Source organism: Elephantulus edwardii, unplaced genomic scaffold, assembly GCF_000299155.1.
Source record: "Elephantulus edwardii isolate Elephantulus edwardi_28Jun2011 unplaced genomic scaffold, EleEdw1.0 scaffold00176, whole genome shotgun sequence".
Taxonomy (NCBI): Eukaryota; Metazoa; Chordata; class Mammalia; order Macroscelidea; family Macroscelididae; genus Elephantulus; species Elephantulus edwardii.
The window spans coordinates 2371116-2379621 of NW_006399926.1; the positions used below are offsets into that span (position 1 = coordinate 2371116).

Genomic DNA, 8506 nt, shown 5'->3' on the forward strand with positions numbered 1-8506 from the left:
CTACTCTGTCCAGGACCTTCTGTTATGTTACTGATCAATGTGATCAGTAGTGGTAGCAAGGCACCATCTGATTCTTCTAAGATCAGGCTACTGGAGGCTGTAGTTTGTGGATCATTAGTCCTTTGTACTTATCTTTCCTTGAGTCTTTGATTTTCTTCACTCTTCTTTGCTATAGCCAGGGAGAGACACTTTTGCATCTTAGGTGCTAGATGATTCTGAACTCCAATGACTCATCTCCTCAAAGTGTTTGTTGTGGCTAACATTTTTCCTATCTTTGACTCCTCTGTACTCCCTTGGACCAATAAGCAACAATCTTGAAGGATGGTAAAAAAATTGAAATTGTCAACTGTTTCATCTTACTTGGGTCCACATTCAGTACCTTTGGTACCAGCCAGTCAGTGGATCAACAAACATATTGTGGAGCTCTGGTGCTCTAGTGGCAAGAAGCTATGCTGCATCCCAAAGGTGCACGTGGTTCAAATCCACCAGATGCTCCACTGGAAAAGGAGGGACAATCTTCTCCTGTGCCAGTCAGATCAGATTAGACAGCACACATCAAGTAATAAACAAACAAACAAAGGAAACATACCACATTGTTGGAGTCCGCTGTCAATGACCTCTAAATTACTGAAGAGCAGTGATTTCAGTTTGAAGACAAAGGTGCACCTGATTTATGGTCTTTTTAATCACTTGCTATGTTTCTAATATCTGGATAGTGAATAAGGATGACAGAAGAAGTATTTATGCCTTTATAGCACTGAATATCCCATGGACTGCCAAAAGAACAGATAGTTAAGTCTTGGAGGAAGTGCAGCCAGAGTGATCTTTGGAGGGGAGGATGGTAAAGCTTCAACTCACATACTTTGGTCATGTTGCTGTTCCTTGGAAAGGGAAATCATTCTTGGAAATGTGATGGGTCAGCAAAGAAGTGGGAGACCTTCAGTGAGATAGATTCACACAGTGACAGCAACAGTTGTCTCAAGTGTGTCAGAGGTGATGAGGATAGGGTAGGATTGAGATCTGTTGTTCATAGAGTCACTATGAGTTGCTCTTGACTCAGTGGCACCTGACGATAGCAACATGCTCTGCTTACATACATGAATATAGTTAAGGTATGTACAAATATACATACAGAAATTAACTCATCACTTTAAAGTCAGAACCAACTCACAGTTGGCACTCCAGCCAGTTTTCAGAAGCTACAAGTTGCATGGGAGGATATTGTCCATCTTTCTCCAGTGGAGCAAGCAGTCAGTGGATTTGAATCATCTGCCTTTGTTTTGGCAGCACAGCTCCTTACCCCTTAGGCTACCAAAGCTCCCTGCGTGTAGTAGTATCTTCTGCCAAACCTATACACACACATACATTTGTGGGTATACACAATCTGTATGTTCTTGTGTGAGTACCTTCATATACCATCCCATTGTTTGTTCAGCTTTCATATATGTGTGCTCACTTGTAAATGATTGTTTGTTAGTACTGCTTTTGCAAGATTATGTATTGCTTTTATTCTGGTGTATGTCTTAATATCTTTCTTTGTTTTGATTGGATGATGATGATGACCTCCCCTCATTATTCTTAATTGTTTCTAGGGGGATCAGACCTCTATCGTTTTTGACCCAAAAATTAGCCAAATGTGTTAACTATTTTTCTCACACACGGACAGAGCTAGTTGCTGTCAGGTTGATTCTGACTCATGCCAACTCCATGTATGTCAGAGTTGAACTGTGCTTCATAGGAAGGAAACCATAAGGTTTCCAGTAGCCAGTTTTTCAGAACAAGATTACCAGGCATTTCTTCCAAAGTGCCTGTGGATAAACTCTTCACTACAAACTTTTAGTTAGCAAGTGAGCATGTTAATCATTTGTAGCAAGCAAGAACTCCAGGAAAACCTAGTAGTAACTACTAGTTAGATGATGAGAAAAAGAAAATGGTTCAGTAGTGGCTACTGTTACTCTTTGCATTTGTCCTAAAAGTGTAGAACGCTCATTTTCAGGTGAATTTAAGAACCACTGACTGTAAGAACAACTAAAGAAGGTAAAGCAAATACATATAAGTTTATAAAAAAAATGAGTGTGAGATAACAAAGGTGTGGAGTTTCCTATCCATTAACACAGTAACCATTTCTCACTTTGGAAATTTAGAGAATAAGAGTGAGAGTAAGCTGCCTATTTATTAGCCCATTTATTCTTGGACATTGTAATACTTTAAAGAAGCCAGTTTTCACTGGGGGACTTCATGAGTAAACACATATAATAGTCTAGAATACATGTAAATAAAGTCCAGTAATTACAAAATTAAGGATGTGATCATAGATTGACTTAGTGTATTTTTTGAGACATGTTTTCTGGGTGTGAGTAAGGATATCTTTTTAAGATCTTTGTAGTATCAAGTTTGAAAAGAGTAGTCATAAAGATGGAAAGAATATACTGAGTCATTGTACCGAAAGGAATTGGCAGATACAGAAGAATTTAGTGAAATAGCGTTTGAGCCAGAGCCTATGGTGATGAAGGCAGAAGTTCAAGCTGCTTTGAATGAAATAGCAAAAAATAAGGCCCCCGGAATAGATGGTATACCAATTGACATATTTCAGCTAACAGATGCTGCCGTGGATGTGCTCACGAAGTTGTGCCAAGAAATCTGGAGAACAACCACTTGGCCAACTGACTGGAAGAGGTCAATATTTCTTCCCATTCCGAAGAAGGGTGACCCAACAGAGTGTGGAAACTATAAAACAGTATCATTGATTTCGCATGCAAGCAAGATTCTGCTGAAGATTATCCAAAAACAACTGGAACAGCACATCAGCAGAGAACTGCCAGAGGTCCAGGCTGGGTTTAGAAGGGGTCGTGGTACTAGGGATATTGTAGCTGAAGTTAGATGGATCTTAGCTGAAAGCAGGGAATACCGGAAGAATGTCTATCTGTGTTTCATTGATTATGCAGTGGCGTTTGACTGCGTGGATCATAACAAACTGTGGCTGACTCTGAGAAGAATGGGAATCCCAGAACATTTAATTGTGCTAATGCCAAACTTGTACTTGGACCAAGAGGCAGTTGTCAGAACAGAGCAGGGTAACACTGCATGGTTCAAAATTGGGAAGGGTGTACGCCAGGGATGTGTCCTGTCTCCATACCTTTTCAACCTGTATGCAGAGCAGATTATCCGAGAGGCTGGGCTCTATGAGGAGAAGTGTGGAAGATCTGTTAACAGTCTGCATTATGCAGATGACACAACCCTGCTTGCTGAAACTGAGGAGGAAATGAAATGCTTGCTGCAGAGGGTCAAGGAGTGTAGCCTTCCGTAAGAACTGAGGCTCAATGTCAAGAAGACAAAGATTCTCACCACTGGACCAATTGGTAGCATCAGGATGAATGGCGAAGAGATTGAGATTGTTCACAGCTTCAGTTTGCTCAGCTCCTTTGTCAACACTCTTGGCACCAGCAGCCAGGAAATCAAACAACGTATTGCGATGGGAAAGTCTGCTGTTAGGGACCTCTGTAAAGTACTCAAGAGCAATGGTGTCTCTCTGGAGACTAAGGTGCATCTGATACAGGCCATGGTCTTTGCAGTCACTTGTTATGCATCAGAGAGTTGGACAGTGACTAGGGAGGATAGAAGGAGAATTGATGCCTTTGAGCTGTGGTACTGGAGAAAAGTATTGAATGTATCATGGACCGCCAAGAAAACAAACATTCATCCTGGAGAGGGTTAAACCAGGCTACTCCTTTGGAGGCAAGGATTCTAGGGCTTCGTCTGACTTACTTTGGACATGTTGTGAGGAGAGACAGGTCCTTGGAGAGGGACATCATGCTTGGTAGGGTGGAGAGACAGCGCAGGAGGGGAAGACCATCTATGAGGTGGATTGATTCAGTGACTGGGTTGATCGGGATGGGTGTGCTGGAGGCAGTGCGATTGGCACAGGATAGGGCAGGATTTAGCGCTGTTGTACATAGCGTCACTATGAGTCACAAACGACTTGACGGCACATACCAACAACAGTATATTCATACAGTGAAATACTGTGCAGCCTTGAGAAACAGCGAACTCATAAAACATTACACAGTATGGGGAACCCTGGAGCACATCATGCTGAGTGAACTCTCTTCAGTCACAAAAGGACAAATACTACATAGCATCACTGTTATAGAGCAGGTCTGACATGGGTGTTTGCAAGGAGAATCGGTTAAGAGTGGATAAAGACCATTGCATTGGAACAAGTAAAAGAACTGTCTAAAAGGAATATACAGTTAGGCATTATACATACAACAGCAGCCCAGAATAAGAGATAAATCATTGATTGCAAAGAGGACTTGAAGGGGGACTGTAGGTAGGTAATTGTGTAACAATGAATGAATTTTTTTTTAAGTGAACTGGGGGAGGAAGGAGGGTAAAATGTGCAACACTGAATGAAGGAAAATCTACTCTGTAAATGTTTGTTAAAAATCACAGTTACAATTTTATTTTTTAAAAAAAATGTTAATGAGTTTCTTGTTTCATGGGCATCATTTTGCTATGTTAGATTCCAGCCTTAAAAACCAGCATTAGGGGACTCTGGTGGCCTAGTGGCAAGAAGCTGCACTGCAGTCCCGGAGGTACACGGTTTGAATCCACCAGATGCTCTGTTGGAAAAGGAGATACCATCTCCTCTTGTACCAGTCCAGATCTGATTTGATGGTACACACAAAAAAAACCATAATTTTAAAAGAACAAAAACAAAACCAGCAGTACTGTTAAGAATATGATGACAGCTTTGTTCTTTTCTCCTAGTGAATACTTGTAACCTGAACGCTTGCTGCTGTCGAGTTCAGTTATGACTCCTGGTGATCCATCCAGTGCTGTAAATCTTTACAGGAGGAGACTGGCCATCTTTTTCCTGTGGACTGCCTGGTGGATTCCAACTATAGATTGATCGCTTAGCACATCTATACTTCATGCATTATGCCACAAGAATTGTAGGGGTTTTCATGGGAAGTTTTAACTCTAGACATTCTTCATATGCATCTTAGTTATCTATCTTATAGAATAACAGGTGCATTTTTTTCCTTTTTCTTCAAAAAAGCTGCCCTTAAGGGATAGAAATAAATTCATTTAAAAAAGAATCGTGTGCTCGCTTTGGCAGCACATGGACTAAATTTGGAACTATACAGAGTAGATTAGCATGGCCCGTGTGCAGGGGTGATAACGCAAATTCATGAAGCATTCCATATTTTTTTAGTTCATTCCTTAAAGGCTCAGAACACAAAGGAGCCTAGACTGGGCGACACTGGAAAGAAAAGTGAACCTAAGAAACAGAAAAGGAAAAAAAAAAAAAAAGAAACAGAAAAGGGAGGGAAAAAAAATCATAGTCTAGTTTATAGAGATGTGCAGTAAGTGGATTTTGAAGCTCTATCTCACATACTTTGGGCATATATCCAGAAGGGACATCATGCTTGGAAAAGTGAAGTGACAGCACAGGCAAGAAAGACTCCAGATGAGATGGATTGACACAGTAACTGAAATAATAGGGGTAGATGCATTGACGACAGTGAGACTGGCTCAGGATCAGGCCAGGGTAGGGTTCAGAACTATTGTACATAGGGTTAATCACAGGTGACTCAGTGGCACATAACAACAATAAGTGGTAGTCTTTTGAGTGGTAACCTAGAGAAAGATTTAGTCCTATCAATATTTGAGTAATTGAGTTAGAGTGTGTTTCTAGAAGCTATAAATTTTTTAATAGTTAATTTTGTCAGTGTTACTTTATATGAACTAAACAACATAAAAAATATGCATGTTTATGTGATGGATGTTGTTATAGACCAATGAGTTGGAACTGACCCATAGCTGACCCTTCACTGAATTTTCAGGGGCAGGAAATCACGCAGGAGAAGTTTGGTCATCTTTCTCCCTTGTAGCAGCTGATAGATTTAGACTCTTGGTTTTTGGATTGTAACTAAGTCACCATGTCATATTTTTAAAAATTCATGTACATTATATTTTATACAATTATTTCATATTTGAACAAATAAGTTTTCATAGGTCTTTTTCTGTTTAAACATAAAACTAGTACAAATTCTGGATCAAGGAACAATGTAGAAAACCTAAAATCATAAACTTACCAAAAAATTGGTATAAATATAGAAGGCTTACTCTATGGTCAAAACAGACTGTCGGATACACTGAGAAATGCATAATCACTAGAGGGTAAACTAGATGAGAGGTCCTCCTGGAAAGGAATCCCCTAAATGCATCAAAAGAGAAGGCAAATCTATACAGACTGGGAAAAAATATTTGACAATGTGACACCTGGCAAGGAACTCAGTTCTAAAATGTATAGAAAACTCCACATCAGCAAGGAAGAAAAACACATCAACTACAAAATGAGCAGAGGACGTGAAGAACTTAATAAAAAAAAACTACTTTCAGATGACTAACACACACATATGTGTTCAAGATCATTCACTATTAAAGATATGCAAATTAAAAGAACAATGAGCTATCCTCTCACCTGGAAATAATAACAAACTTAAGTAAGACAGTAAAAAAATAAATGTTGGTGAGGTTATACAGAGATTGGAACTTCCTTATAATATTGATGGAAATGTAAAATGGTGCAGCCTCTATAAACAGTTTGCCCCCTCATTAGAAAGTTGGAAATAAGCTTCCCAGCTCCTGGGGAGAGCCACCTGGTATGTATGAAGAACTTTATTTAAGCCATTTTCCTCCATATCCTTCTCCATCCACCTGTAAGTAACACCTCCAAAGTGCTTTTCTTTTTAATTTACAAATGTGTTCTCTTTAGGTTTGCTCCCTTTCCTATATGTAATCTGAACAGTCTTGTTTCCACAACCTGAACCCTGAGCCTGGTTCCAGAGACAAAAGGGAAATATAACTGCTAGATAAGGAAGCAAAGGTGGATGGAGCCTGAAAGTTCAGCCAGCCACTCCCACTGGATTCACCTACACAAACACCTTGCAGTCCAGAGGAATGCTTGCAGCTTCAACTCTGACCACCACTACAGTGTTAAAATGGGCTATCTTTGCCCTTTATCTCAATGCCCCTGTTCAGCCTGAAGCAGCCAGAGACTCTGCACCCCTATTCTCAAATGCAAACCCCAAATTAAGACAGTCTCTTAAAAAAAAAGAAAATTAATCACCATTGGACTGTGCCCACCATTAACTTGTCTTTCAGTCCCTGCTGGATCTTTTTCATTTCCTTTACCCACTCCCTCAGCCCACCAAATTGTGCAACCCTGTGATCTCATCCCGACCAGCTTCACCCTTCTGCTCCGACCCCTTACCCTCTTGGAACCCCTATACATTTTTTTTTTACAATAAATAAAGGTGTTTTTTTTTAAGTTGGGGATAGAAAAACATTTGATCCAGTAATCCTACTACTAAGTATATAACCCAAAGAAACAAGAGCCACAACATGAATGGATAAATACATATCCATACTACTAACTACAGCATTATTTACAATACAATAAAAGAGTTGGAAATAAACTAAATATCCATTAATGGAGGAACGGCTAAAGAAACCAGTACATTCACACAATAGAATATGCCTCACTAAAATATGATCAGAAACTCCTAAAACAGTATGCACAACATATATAAATACAGAAGAAATAATGCTGAGGGACATAAGTCAGTCATAAAAGGTTAATTATAGTATACAACCACTATTATAAAAAACTAAGGAAAAATTTACTTATAGGGAGAATGATTCTTTTATGATTACCAGGGATTGCATAGTAGGGTAAGGAGCGTAAAAATTAATGAATAGATTAAGGTAGGTGTAGGAATATGCAGAAGGTCAAGGACTACAGCTTTCAATATGGATTGAAGCTTAATATCAAGAAGAAAAAGATTCCCACCCTGGGCCAATTGGCAGCATCATCATAGATGGTGAAGAGATTAAGATTGTTAACAGCTTCACAGTCAAAACTCTTGGTACCAAAAGCCAAGAATCAAAAGACGAATTGCAGTGGAAAAATCTGCTGTGAGAGACCTCTCTAGAATGCTGTAGAACAATCATAACAGTCTAGAGAGTAAGGTGTGCCTGATCCAGGTGATGATGGTCTTTGAAGTTAAATGCTGTGTATCAGAGAGCTGAACAGTAACTAAGGATGATAGAAGAATTGATGCCTTTGAATTGTGGTGTTGGAGAAAAGTATTCAATATACCATGGACTACGAAGAGAACAAGGAGATAAAACCAGGCTGCTTCTTGGAGGAAACGACTTTTTTTTTTTAACAAGTATATAATGCTTTAACATTTACACATCTTTCACATACATTCTCATTTGACCCTCACAACAACCCTGTGAGGTAGGCAGCATAGTTCATTCAACAGATAAGGACCATGACTTTTAGATTAGTTAACTGACATACTCAAGCTTCTAGTCAGTAAATAATTTGTACTAACATCAGTCTTTGGCCTAAAATTTCAGCACCTCCTCACACTTGCCCTTCCTACTTCACAGGGATAGTGAGGAGAAAATTAATTCAAGGCTAGAAAAA

General features: G+C 39.4%; 1 protein-coding gene across 1 annotated transcript in view; it reads left to right on the forward strand.

The window, feature by feature from the left end:
- Positions 1–8506, forward strand: part of ASH1L (ash1 (absent, small, or homeotic)-like (Drosophila)) — a 313081-nt gene that overhangs the window by 27702 nt on the left and 276873 nt on the right.